This window comes from Balaenoptera ricei, chromosome 15 (assembly GCF_028023285.1).
Source record: "Balaenoptera ricei isolate mBalRic1 chromosome 15, mBalRic1.hap2, whole genome shotgun sequence".
Taxonomy (NCBI): Eukaryota; Metazoa; Chordata; class Mammalia; order Artiodactyla; family Balaenopteridae; genus Balaenoptera; species Balaenoptera ricei.
In genome coordinates this window covers 34,526,732-34,542,115 of record NC_082653.1, presented here as the reverse complement: position 1 = coordinate 34,542,115, position 15,384 = coordinate 34,526,732, and positions in this window count along the sequence as shown.

Sequence of the window (15,384 nt, the reverse complement as noted above, 5' to 3'; positions counted from 1 at the left end):
ATGGAAAAACAATCATAATATATTGTTAGTGGAAAAGCAAGTTAAAAATCAGCAGACCCCGAAAATTCTGTTTTTCTAATTACAAGATACATATGGTTATGTGGTACAATATGTCTGACATATGATTTCTAGATGAAAAGAACATGGAAGATATAATATAAATGTTAACAATGATTATTCAAGTGAAAAGATGATAGGTGGTTGTTATTTTCTCCTTTTAGCTTGTTTACATTTTCTAAAATTTCTGCAATAAACTTATGCTACTTTTAAAGTTAAAAAAATATATTTAAAGCATAGAATAAGTCACCAAGTACTAAAAGGTCTAGTAGTCTTATAACACAATTAGTCTTAGAAATCAAAGAAGTTCTAAAGGAAACAAAGATAATTTTTATATTTTAGGATGACACAAACTATAGCCAATTAAACACTAATTGATATTGCATGTAAACCTGATCTAGGAGGGTTTGGAAATGCCAACTTTATTTGTACTTCCTTTTTTTATTTCTTACATTGGTATTATCTATAGCATAACCATATAATTTGTCATCCATAAGTGAGAGGAGGTGTTATGAATAATTATGTTGGGACAATAGGCATAAACCAGGATAGGCATGTTCCAGGTAAACCAATAGCTGTTGGGGCACAGCACAGCACCTTTACTGGTAATGTTCAGTACTTCCTTTTAGAGAAATTTAGGAAACATGTTTTAAACGTATGACACACACACACACACACATCTTGAATAATCTCAGTAGGAGACTGGCTTTTGAGAAAATTTAGAGAAATAATAACATTCTAATTATAAAAATTTGCTTCCATATAAGAGGTGAGCTTTTACCCAAAAAGTAGAAAAGAAATTCCAAGCAGTGAGGTTACCAATATCCAAACAAGATAAAACAGGGTTTACATCCCAAACCAAGAAGCCCATAGCCAGGGGCAGAAGAGGGAGATCCTTACAAAAAGAGAAAAAAATAAGAATCAAATAGAACTATTATGCCCGTAGATGCTGCCAAACTGGAAAGGAAATCCCAGAGGGGATTATTTCTTCAAGTAGATGTTAAGTTACAAGACAGAATTCCTGAGCTTTGATAAGACAGTTTTTCTAGTGGCTTCCACTTTTGTCTCATTGAGTTAACAGCCAGGGAAGAAGACTGTGTAGGAGTTGCCATGCTCTCTTCCAGGTTGTTAGTCTCTTGAAGAGTTTCCCCACCTCCTGCCTGTCTTACTAAGGGCCACCTCTCAATCAGCTTCACCTGACCTCAATTTAATTACCCCAGAGCTAACTCATATGATATATTCATTAATTCTCATGTTCTTAATTTTGCTCAACATCATACCCATTTGAATTTTTAATGGGCACAATCTACATTTTAATCTACAAAGGGATTCATAAACTGAAGTCACAAGGTAAATGGGGGTTTTCTGGATGCTCCTCAAATTACTGTTTCCCTTTTCTTCTACCAGGAGTACCCAGACAATGAAAATTAGGCTCAGGACACACCCTTGATAGAGAAGAAAGGAAACTCCCACATACTGGAAGCCTTCGAAGTCATGTGACCTGACTGAACTATCACTGGACCACACATCTTGAGATCTAGGTTCTAGTCCTGGCTTTGTCATGGGCATGCTGTAAAATCTATTCCCAATCTATCAGTGTCCCAAATGCCTCGTTTGTTATACAGGTGAGTGGGACAGAGAGTTGCCATTACAGTTATATAAAACCAAAAACTCACTGTGACAATTTAGAGGCAAGAATACTGAGATGTTTAGCAGCGATTTACCAATGATAAGGGTAGAGTTGATCGTCATTATTCACAGATTCCATATTTGCAAATTCACCTACTCAGTAGAATTTATTTGCAACCCCCAAATCAATACTCACAGCATTTTCACAGTCATGTGCTAACATGTGCAGAGCAGCAAAATATTTGTTATCCAACCCATATATTCCCAGCTAAAATAGAAAAAAATCAACCTTCTTGTTTCAGCTCAAATCCTGTAAACAAGTGTTCTTTTCTCAGTTTATTTAGTGTGCCATGTTTTTGACAGTTTTGTGCTTCCTGTTGGAGATTTCCCTGTTTAAGATGGCCCCCAAGCATAGCGCTGAAGTATTGTCTTGTATTCCTAATCACAAGAAGGCTGTGATGTGCTTTCTGGAGAAAATACATATATCAGTTAAACCTCATTCCAGCATGAGTTTAGTGCTATCAGCCATGACTCAATGTTAATGGATCAATTCTGTATATTAAACAAATGTCTTTAAACAGAAATGCACATAAAACAAGGTTATGTAATGATGGGTTGCTGAAAATATGACCAGAAGGTCACAGGAACCTAACGCTATATTCCTCCCCAGAGTAATGGTTCAGTATTTGCTAATTCAGAGTTCATAGAGAGTTTTCTAGAACATAGGTACCGTGAATGAAAATCAACTGTGTTTTATAGGGAGAAAATTAGTGAAAGAATGTAGAGATCACAGTGGAGAAGAAAGTAGGAAAAAGCTTTTAATTTTCTTGTTTAAACACAGTTGCCTTCTAAACATTTACCCTTCTTACTGTTATTACTAGCTCAGTTATTTTTCAAGGATGTGGTCTCCCTTGAAACCCAAAGAGCCAGGTTCCAGGTGACTTTTCATATCAACATTTGGGCAAAGAGAATGTAAGAGATGACATGTCTCCACCTGCCTTTGAAGGGCAGAAGACTAGGAATCATATTCAGGTAATGGGGGGGCAGAGGGAGGATGAATAACAGAGCTGGCAAAAAGTCATGACTTTAAATAAGCGAGGATACTCCAGTGGCCAGTTGGGAAACATGTGACTCAATTGACAATGTTGCAGTTAGAAACACGTGGTCAACAATATCACGTTTAATCAGCTCTCCCAAATCTTGACCAGATATTTATGGACTGGACTTGGTGGCAACCAGCCCCTACCCACACATCATCTTTCAAAACCTCAGACACTAAAAGACACAATCTCCATTGAAACCAGATTGTTTGACATACCAGCCTCTTCTATAACTCAATTCTTTTAAACTGTATTGATCAGGTAAGGCTTGAGATAATACAAAATTAAGCATGAAAACTATACCAGACACATACGCCATCAGCCTACTCTTCAGTCAAGCAAAGAAGGACTTAAATAAAATTTTTAAAAATAAGTGATGTAACCCATAATAATGTTGCATTTAAATTGCTAAATACTACCTTCCAACTTCACTACCTGAGTCACACATATTATTTGACAGATACGTAAAGAGTTATTTTCTAGGCCTTAACATTTGCATAACATTATAGGTACAAAACTTTTTAATGTTTTTTCCCAAGACTTACCTTTAAAGAGATAACCTCAAAAGTTGAATTGCCTTGTTACAAATTTACTTTGGCTGCTGCTCTTTAGTCAACTGATATGGGTCCAGGAAAGTGTTTTTTTTTTTTTTTTTTTTTTTTAAGTTATGCTTTCTTAAAGCTGTCATATTATCATTGTTTACTAAGAAGGAAATCTCAATCTGAATTTCTAAAATCTATGGTTCCATCTACTGGCAACCTGAGTACTGTTTTATATTGCACTACAACATTTCAATCAAACTGCATGGTTTTTACACGTGCTACATTTTAAGAGAAGACTTTCATTGCCCATCTGTAAGCCCAAACCAAAGCAAATACTATGAATACAAACATTAATGTATACTTGATATGATGGATATAAAACACTTTGTATCTTAGTCAGTCACACACACCATTAAAAATAAAAGCCTTACTTGCTTAATGGTTTCCCCCAACTACCACGGTTCTCCATGTATCTTCACCAACTCTGCTAGCTATTGAATAATTCTGCACTATGCATGAATCTTAGCTTCTACTATATGTTCTATCCACTCTTTTTGCTAATTTCCTAGCATGAACTAGTGTCTCAGGGATTAAATTCATCTGGTTTACCATAGAGTAACATTGTTTTCTGCTCTAAACATAGGTGCATGTTCACTAGAAGTTCTCTGATGATTATAATAGTATCACACATTGTTTTGTATCCTTCACTCAGTGATACAAAATGCAACCAAAGTTCTTGCCTTAATGGAAATTATGGTACAAATAACTACAAGACCCCTAACAATTACCTCTATTGTTGTATATTTTTTATTAGAGTACACATTAATAATGTATTTCTGTAAGAGAAATACATTCCTATATTGCTTGGTATGTGTGCCCTTAACCTTGACTTACACCTGAAAAATACAGGGAGCAAGAACCTGGAAGAAGTGCCCTATGACCACAGAGCAGAGATGGTTGAACGGAAGAAGGGCACCAGAGGAAAGAAAGTCTGCTGTGTGTCTGCCCTACCACTGCCCTCCCTCATAGATGTCTGGAGTAGCCCAAGCTTGAGAAGAAGAGTAGTCTTCACTTCAAATAGGGTTTAGAGGTTTTATTATTATACAAGTCTGAAATTTCTAATTATAGAAATTAGACTATTCTTAGAGTCAAAAGTAGCATAAGGAGTTTTTATTATGTGAAAATAGCTATAAAATCATGCGACATGGACTTCCCTGATGGCGCAGTGGTTAAGAATCTGCCTGCCAATGCAGGGGACACAGGTTCGAGCCCTGGTTCGGGAAGATTCCACATGCCGCAGAGCAACTAAGCCCGTGTGCCACAACTACTGAGCCTGCGCTCCAGAGCCTGTGAACCACAACTACTGAACCTGCATGCCACAACTGCCGAAGCCCATGTACCTAGAGCCCGTGCTATGCAACAAGAGAAGCCACCGCAATGAGAAGCCAGCACACCACAACAAAGAGTAGCCCCTGCTCACCGCAACTAGAGGAAGCCCGTGCGCAGCAATGGAGACCCAACACAGCCCCAAAAATTAATTAATTAATTAATTATTTTAAAAATCATGGGACATGCTGGATATTTCTCAAGAGGCAGGAGAAATCCTAGAACCACAGTGGGGAAAGAGTAAGTCATTTCCTGCAGTTACCTTATGAGTCCTACACATTAAAAATACCACTCCCACTAATACTTTACTTAGAATTTGTTCATATTTATTCTAAGTGTAAGTTGCTCATTGTTCTCTTTTCTCAAGCTATCTTTATCAATTTTTGGTATTAAGATGTTGCTAACTTTATAAAATGAATCTGTGTACTTTCCTGCTTTTTCTATAATTGGAATGATTTAAACAATTAAGAAATCTACTCTTCTTTAAGGGGTATATAAATCTGCTGTAAAATTGCTTGAACCTCTTGCCTTTTTTAATGGCATATCATGATATTACACACACTTATATGGTAATTAATCAATTCAAGTTTTCTACTTGTTTTCTGGTCAATTTTAGTTGATATTTTGTTAAGGTATCATGCATTTCCACTAGATTTTAAAAAATTATTTCCAGAGAGTTACACATAGTATTTTCTTATTCTCTTACTCTACTCTATATCCATGACTATATTTGGTTTCTCATCCTTATTTTTGTACTTTAAAATTTTTTTTCCTTAATTATGCTTGCCATTGGTTGATTTATTTTGGAAGTTATATAGTAGGAATCTACTTTTCATTTTATTTATCCTTCCTACTCCATTTTTTGTTTCATTCTAATTAATATCAGCTTTTACCTTTATGAACTTGCTTTTCCTCCTCTTTACAGTTTGACCTTTTTGTGACATTTCTTACTTCTCAGGTTGTTGCCTCTAAACACTTTCCCTCCCCCCTCAAAACACCCAGTGACTCTGCCAGCAGTTTTCCATCTACAGTCCTTCCTCATTATCAGTCACCAATCGCCCTCCCAGTCATCTCTGCTCATTCCTTATAGATTTTACAACTTTTCGCACCCTCTTTCCCTCCACCACTATCATTTCATTATTCTCAGGGACTTCACCATCCATGTAGGTGATTCATTCTGCCCTGCATCTCTGTGTCATGACCTTCTCAATTCCAGTAATGTTTTTCTCTGCCTCAGTCACCCAGACCTTTCATTATGACATCTATGACTTCATAGAACTCATCACCACCAACATTTTCTTTGCCTCCAAAACAGAGATCTCTAGAATGACACTCCAGAATGATAACTACTTCCTATCTTTCTATCTCCTTACATGTAATACTTCCATTCCATTAATTCTTCAATCCATTGACCCTATCATTAGGTTACAGTCTATCACCCTTTTCATGTTTCCAATTCTCTTATTACCCAAATTAAAGCCCATGCCATCATCATAATTACTCCCTTATAGACTCAATTCCCTCAATGTCTGTTATGGACTGAATGTTTGTCTTCCCCTAAAATGCACATGTTGAAATCTTAACCACCAGTGTGATGATATTAAGAGGTGGGGGCCTTTGGAAGGTGATTTAGTCATGAGGGTGGAGCCCTCATGATCATGATTAGGGCCCTTGTAAAAGAGAACCCAGAATAGCTCTCTTCCTACTATGTGAAGATACAACAAGAAGTCAGAGTTACAACCCAGAAGAGAGACCTTACCAGACCCAACTATGCTGGTACCCTGGCCTCAGACTTCCAGCCTCCAGAAATGTGAGAAATAAATTTCTGTTGTTTATAAGTCATTCAGTCTATTGTACTCTGTGATAGACTGAACTGACTAAAACAATTTCCTATTCTCTATTTCTCCCTGTAGCCCCTGGAAAAATCAAACCCCAAAATCACCTCTGCCTAGTCCATGGCTGCCTTTGAAGGAAACCTCACAAGTGTGCACACTTATCTCACTTGAAATTTATACTCACAGATCTTCAGTGGGCTTTTGGTACTGCTCAGCAGTTCCACTACATTTCTCCTAATCTCAAAAACCACACCTGCTCTCCTTAAACATTCAAAACCTTTCCACACCCGTCACTCTCAGTTGATGACATCATCTCTCGTTTCATTGAAAAGATATACACAATCAGAAAACCATAACAAACCTATCTAATGGTACTGACTGATTTCCTGTCATAATGGATGAACCGCTCCTGCTTCAATCTAAAACCAAGACCTGCACCAGATTCCATCCCCTATCTCTTCTTCAGTGATACATCTCTCTCCTGCCTCATCATTTTCATCATCATTCCCATCAGTCTGATGTAATATCACCAATCTTTAAAAAAAAAATTTTAATTTCGCTTGACTCCACATACCCTTTCAATCTCTCGAAATTTCTCTGTCCCCCTTTATAGCAAAACTCTCCCCCAAAAGACACCTTTACTTGCTTTCTTTATTTCCTCATCTCCCATTTTCTTCTTTATCCATTCAAACCAGATTTTGGTCTCCAAAATTCTACTGAAATTGCTCGTATTCAGGTAAGAGCAACTTACCTCCCATCTAGCCAAATACAAGTGTCCATTTCATCAGCATTTGATACAGCTGACCTCTCTCTCCTTGAAATATTTCTTCCTTTAGCATCAAAGTATCCTGTTACAGTATGCTCCAATAGTTCATGGGCAATAACCTATGGTGTGCAAAAATGTAAATTAAAATTTTTTTTCATCTATAACTAAAGTTAGTTTCTATTTGAGTACCTATTCTGCCTAATGACACAAAATATAATCCAGCTGGCTCCATGTAAACTCAAACATTTGAGTGTCCTTTGCTGTTTCCTCCTTAGATGTTTAACCACTAACTGTTGGAGATCTCCAGAGATCCTTAAACTCCTGTGTGCCATGGACCCCTTTAACAGCCTGGTAAAAACTATGGACCTTTTCTTAGGGTGATGTTTTTAAAGGCATAAAATAAAATTTATAGAATTATAATGGGAAAAATCACATCAAAATACAGTTGTCAAAATACCTTAAAAACTATTTTATGATATGTGACATGCTTTTTAATGCATTAAATTATGAGATCAAGTGGAAGGTTCCATAACCATTGCAATCTCAAAGTAGTAATGATGAGTTTCCAGGGAAGCTATATTTTAGGATATCTACAACTGCCATAATATGCTTTAAAAAGGTCTCTGATTTCTATTGGTGACAAAGTCACACGTACTGCAAATATTGCTATGGTTTATAGGCTACATTTATAAAGAAAGGAAATGCTAATTTCAGAGGTTAATGAAAATAAAGATGTATTTTTTACCCAGGTTCACAGACCCCCTGAATTCTATCCACAGACCCCTTAGGGATCCATGGATCCCATATTAAGAATGCCTTATTTAATATTTGCTTGTTAAGTGATCTCATGCAGTCCATGGATTTAAAAACTAGCTATATGCTGATGGGTTCTAAACATAGATCTCTAGCCCCAGCCTCTCTCCTGAGTGCCAGACTTGTGTATGGAACTGTCTACTGGACATCTCTACTTGGATGTCTAATAGATATCTCAAGTATATCATGCCACACACTAAACTCTACATCATTTACCCTTGCAAAGTTCAGCAAATGGCACTACCAGTCACCCAGTTGCTCAGGGAAAAAATCAAAAAGTCATCCTAGATTACTCTTTTCTTTATACTCCTCATGTCCAGTCAACTATCCCTTCAGACTGCATCCCAAATCTGACAACTTTTTTTTAGCATCTCTGCCATTACCATCCTGATCTCAGTTGCCATCACCACTTACCTGTAGGACAAAGATAGTCTGCCAATGAATCTCTGTATCTCCAATTTGTGCCCTTACAGTCTCTTCACCAAATAACATCAAAAATGCCCTTTATAAAAATAAATAGAATCATATGTCTCCCCTCCTAAAAACCCTTAAGTGACTTCCCATCATACAAGAATAAAATCCAAATTCCCAAACAATCATGGCTCACAAGTTTCCACATGATCTCCCATCTTTATGACTTCATCTCCTAGCACTGTCCAGCTTGCTCATGGTGCTGTGGTACACTAGAATATCTTACTGCTTCCCAAGCACAGCAAGCTTGTTTGGACCCAGGCTCTTTGCATGTGCTATCTTCCGGCTTGGAACGCCCTTCCCTGAGATCTTTGCATATCTCACTCCCTTGACTCAGGCCTCTGTTCAAATATTACCTTTTCAGAAGTGTTGTCTATGATGGCCCTCTAAAATAAACCCCCAATTCCCTAGCCCTTTACCCACTTTATCTCCACCACTCTTAATACTACTTATATATTGTAGTTTTGACCAATAACATTCTTTGTAAATATTCCATCAATAGAATTTCTATGCAATTAGCACAAGGATTTGATACCAAAATCCCATCCTACTCCAGATATTTAAAATATGTTTAAAAAAGTAAAAATAAAAACATATCTGAGCCTAAAAACAGGAGAGTGAAAAATTCAGGTGCCATAAATGAGAAGAAAATTCATATCCAAAGCCACAGGGCTGAGCAAAAGTGAAACCATGTGGCCTTTGAAAACATGCAGGCCGAAAAGATGCTTTAGGGTTTAGTTATAAAACCAGGAGCCAGGAAAGACACACCATCCCTAAGCAGAGTCCAATAAAACTCAGCCACTACCTGTGGTTACGGTCCAGGCTGTGGGAGGTGGGGGAGTTGCCAGAGAGAGTTTTGAAGCCCTTAGCCATGTTGCACATATATGCAAAGCTAAATGGTACATAAAATCTAAGTATAAACACTTGTATACAAACTAACTTGAAGCCAGCAAATGCAACAGAATTACAGCAGAAACCACAGTGGAACCACCTTAGGGATGCCTGCGCAAATCAGGTCAATCAGAGAGGTCTTGAGTAAAATATTCTTCACCAAAAATGAGCTCATTCATAAAAATAATAAAGCACACAAAGGAAACACACCATCACTAGAGATAATCAGCAAATGGAACAAATGGAGAATTCACCAGGGAAGAACTAGAGCACATAAAACTAAATCTTAAAGGGTCTTTAAAATAAATATGTTTTTAAATGTTTAAAGACATATAGGAAATAATAGAATTTATAAAGTAAGAACAGGACTTTTTGCCCACTCCACAATAGACATTCTAGTTGCTATAACTTTCACCTTTCATTCTGTCCTTATCCTATATCTTGTAGCCCACAAATAATTATCATGAAAGTAATTATTTCTCCATTCTTATGGGGGTATGGTGGGTTATCAACAGAGGAATGGTGAAATTCCATGGAACAGAGGTTTATAATAGCTGTGAGACTGATCTCATCAGATTTTAAGGTTTATGGGTCTACACCTATACTGTCTAGCTCAGTAGAAACCACTACGTGAGAAGAAAGAGAATGTACAACTTCTAAAATATTATTATTTAAAAAAATAAAACGTAGAATAAAACATTTAAATGTTAATAATAACGGCAAGAGACTTCTAAGTTGTGAGACCTAGTTTCATAGTTAATCACAACAGAGGCTGGCATTACAGCACAAAAACTTCAAACAGCTTTTTTTTTTTAATTAATTAATTAATTAATTTGTTTGTTTATTTATTTATTAATTTATGGCTGTGTTGGGTCTTCGTTTCTGTGCGAGGGCTTTCTCTACTTGCGGCAAGTGGGGGCCACTCTTCATCGCGGTGTGCGGGCCTCTCACTATCGTGGCCTCTCTTGTTGTGGAGCACAGGCTCCAGATGCGCAGGCTCAGCAATTGTGGCTCACGGGCCTAGTCGCTCTGCGGCATGTGGGATCTTCCCAGACCAGGGCTCGAATCCGTGTCCCCTGCATTGGCAGGCAGATTCTCAACCACTGCACCACCAGGGAAGCCCCTCAAACAGCTTTTAAATCCAAGGGTGCTGTCCAGTATTCTTCTGGCCTAGGCTGACTCTAATTCTAGATTTGGCTATTCACTATATTAAGCAGTTCTCATCAGAAAACTAACAAAGCCAAACCAGGATCACAGTTTCCAAACTCAATTCAAGAATTACATACACTTGGGCTTCCCTGGTGGCGCAGTGGTTGAGAATCTGCCTGCCAATGCAGGGGACGCGGGTTCGAGCCCTGGTCTGGGATGATCCCACATGCCGCGGAGCAACTCGGCCCGTGAGCCACAACTACTGAGCCTGCGCGTCTGGAGCCTGTGCTCGGCAACGAGAGGCCGCGATAGTGAGAGGCCCGCGCACCGCGATGAAGAGTGGCCCCCGCTTGCCACAACTAGAGAAAGCCCTCGCACAGAAACGAAGACCCAACACAGCCATACCATACATACATACATACATACATAAAAAGAATGTAAGCAGACAAGAATAGCATTAAAAAATAAAAAATAATTAAAAAAAGAAAAAAAAAAAACAATTACATACACTAGTTGAGACTACCCACTATGTCATTTTTTTAGGATATCACTTTAAAAGGCCAAAAAGAAATTCTAAAGTTTAAAATTAAAATACTAGAAAATGAAATGGCTATATAGTAAACTAGACATAGCTGAACAAAGACTTAATGGATCAGAATATAGATGTGAGAAAAACCATCCAAAACATGGCACAAAGTGGTGGGACATATTAAAAAAATGTGAAGAAGAAAATTTATATCCTTAGATGCATATTTGTAGAAAACAAGAAAGACTGGGAATTAATGAGTTAAAACTTCTATTAAAGAAGCTGGACAAAGAAAAATAGAGTAAATATAAAGAAAAAGGAAGGAAATAATAAAGATAAAAAACAGAAAATAATGAAGTAGAACACAAAGAAAGCTTAGAGATAATTGACAAAAACAATTGAGCTTTTGGCTATAATCTTCAGACCTTTTATGCCTTTGCTCACTTGTAGTTTTACTTTACCTGTACGTATATCACCATAATCTTGTTTTAAATCTCTTTTTTCTTATATTTTTAGGAGCTTTTGTTTTATGCTTTTGGATGTCATATTTTTGAAAAATAAAGTCATGGATATGGTCACATATCTCTGGGTCCTAGTGCAGTGTTTTCATTGATGAAATTGGGTAATTTGGAATCTCAGATCCTTTCCTGTTATTTAATTCTATTATTGTGCACATTTCTCAATGTTAACAAGAAAGAGCTAAAACCATTTTAACTTCACACATCATCACTGTTTTTAACCAAGCACAAAGTTATGTCTGGGAAATTAGGACATTACCTCCTCTTATTTTTTGTAGGACTACAAATATATAACATGAACACAATTCATTGATGTAGACTTCAGCTTTCTGAAACATGAAGTGAAAAACTGTGGAAATCTTATAGCCAAATGGCCAATCTATTAATTAAGAAGAGCCTGGATTCATCAGTGTTATCAACAGGTGGGAACTTTTATTTTTCAAAATCCCTGTGCATATTGATTGATAAAAACGAGCATCAATTCTCTACCCTTTCCTGATGCATGCCCTTTTCAATATGTCCTTGCACCAACTCCCATCAAGAGGCAGAGTTTATTTACCCAACCTTTGATTATGAACTTGCTTTGTGATGTGATTTGCTGTAGCCAATAGAATATGCCAAAAATTACATTGTGTGGGTTCCAAGTGTAGGTCTCAAGAGAACCTGCACACTTCCGTTATCTCTTGGACCCCTGCTTCAACTATAAGAATAAACCCAGACTAACCTCCTGGAGGATAAGAGGACACATGGAGCAAAATTGAACTGCCAACTGACTACAGATGCATGGGCACACCCAGACAAAATCACCCAGCTGTCCCATAGACTCAAGAGGAAAATAAATATGCATTATTATACAGTACTAAAGTTTGGTTATTTTTTGTTTTGCAGCATTATAGTGACAATAAATAACTGGAAAATTTTCAAAAACATTTGTTGCACTGAGTGGAAATCCACTTTTCATGAAACTTACTTGTATATTTTTTGTTTCTGTTTTCTTTGCTTTGTTGAAAGGTTCATGCATTTGTATTTAGTTTGTTTGTCTGTGTGGCAGGGGAAATGATTTTTCTTCCTGCTCCCTTAACAGTGTTATGTGAAGACCTAAATTAAAGGACTGTGTTTGCAGGACAGTCACCTCTGTCATCTAAGCTCTCAAACATCTCATGGCTACAAAGGCATACAGAGCTGCCCTCCTTGTTATGCGGACCGACAGAATCAAACATAAACTTGGGGACTCTGCCACCCTCCACACATAAACATGCCTTGCAACAGTAAAAACAGCCTCTTTCAAAAATACTTATATCTCTCAAAAGAACACATATACCACCATCCAAGCTCTGATAGAAGAGCTCAGTCTCAAAGAAATAAAGTGGGAATGGAATCAAGCTGGCTGATCTCATGTGTGATTTCCAAAAATCAGTGAGCATCATGTGACTCATAACAGGTACTGACCACAATTTTAGATGTCATTTACCCTCTGTGAGGCAAATAGTATTTTCCAAGTTGGAAAAAAGAGAAAAATAATGGTACTGAATAGAATTCTCAGAAAAGAAGTTCAAGAATAAAGATTGGACTTCATTCTTGTTTCACAAGCACGTACAAGACCTATCATTTGGATAAACAAACATATTTCTCATTATATTTCTGTAAATATTTTTAAGCAGGATATATATCAAAATGGAAGTAGAATTAGGACTGAAACTAACAACTTAAACCACTTGGCATGCATCTCAGCTAATTGTTCTTAAATTTTTCAAAATTACTGTTGAAAAATGAATACATATAATGTAGAAAATTTAGAAACTATAGCTAAGCAAAAAAGGAAATTAAAATCACCCATAATCCTACCACCTAGATTTATTTTACATAAATCTATGATTTTTTCTAAACTACTATCATCATAAATATATTGATAGTGAATACATTTCACCAAAATTGAGTAATATTCAATATGCTAATTTTTTCTACTTAACATTATATTTCAAAACCTTTCCATGTGATTAAAAATTCTCTGACAAGGAGACGTAGGAAAAAGTTGCTGCTGCAGGAGGCCTGGTTTTAGGAACACCAGATTGTTATTTGAAAGGAGAAGAAAAAGAAAGGAGACACTGGAATTCCTGTAATAACCAGTATAAACTCCAGGAAGCCAGACATTTTTGACTGCTTTTTACTACTGAAATCCACAGACATAGATAGTTCCTGGTTCAAACAGTGCGGCTGACAGGGTCTTGGTGCTCCGGCCGGGTGTCAGGCCTGAGCCTCTGAAGTGGGACAGCCGAGTTCAGGATACTAGACTACCAGAGACCTCCCAATCCCAGGTAATATCAATCGAAAAGAGCTCTTCCAGAGATCTGCATCTCAATGTTAAGACCCAGCTCTATGAAACAGCCAGCAAGCTTCAGTGCTGGATGCCCCATGCCAAACAAATAGCAAGACAGGAAAACAACCCCACCCATTAGCAGAAAGACTGCCTAAAATCATACTAAGTTCACAGACACCCCAAAACACACCACTGGATACAGCCCTGCCCACTAGAAAGACAAGATCCAGACTCAACCACCAGAACACAAGCACCAGTCCACTCCAACAGGAAGCCTCCACAAGCCACTGAGCAAGGTAAAAACCCACCAAACCAAACTAATGAAGTGGAAATAAGCAGTATACCTGAAAAAGTATTCACAGTAATGATAGTAAAGATAATCCAAAATCTTGGAAATAGGAAGGAGAAAATACAAGAAACATTTAACAAGGACCTAGAAGAACTAAAGAGCAAACAAACAATGAAGAACAACACAATAAATGAAATTAAAAATTCTCTAGAAGGAATCAATAGCAGAATAAATGAGGCAGAGGGTTAGGGACCTGGAAGATAGAATAGGGGAAATAACAACCTCAGAGCAGAATAAAGAAAAAAGAATAAAAAGAATTGAGGACAGTCTCAGAGACATCTGGGACAATATTAAACTACCAATATTTGAATTATAGGGGTCCCAGAAGAAGAAGAGAAAATATTTGAAGAGATTATAGTTGAAAACTTCCCTAACATGGGAAAGGAAATAGTCAATCAAGTCCAGGAAGTGCAGAGAGGCCCATACAGGATAAATCCAAGGAGAAACATGCCAAAACACATATTAATCAAACTATCAAAAAGTAAATACAAAGATAAAATATTAAAAGCAGTAAGGGAAAGAAGCAAATAACATACAAGGGAATCCCCATAACGTTAACAGCTGATCTTTCTGCAGAAATTCTGCAATCCAGAAGGGAGTGGCAGGACATAACTTAAAGTGATGAAAGGGAAAAACCTACAACCAGGGTGACTCTACCCAGCAAGGATCTCATTCAGATTCGATGGAAAAATTAAAACCTTTACAGACAAGCAAAAGCTAAGAGAATTCAGCACCACCAAACCAGCTTTACAACAAATGCTAAAGGAATTTCTCTAGGCAGGAGACACAAGAGAAGGAAAAGAGCTACAAAAACAGACCCAAAACAATTAAGAAAATGGTAATAGGAACATACATATTGATAATTACCTTAAATGTAAAAGTATTAAATGCTCTAATCAAAAGACATAGAGTGGCTGAATGGATACAAAAACAAGATCTGTATATATACTGTCTACAAGAGACCACTTCAGACCTAGGGACACATACACATGGAAAGTGAGGGGAGGGAAAAAGATATTCCATGCAAATGGAAAT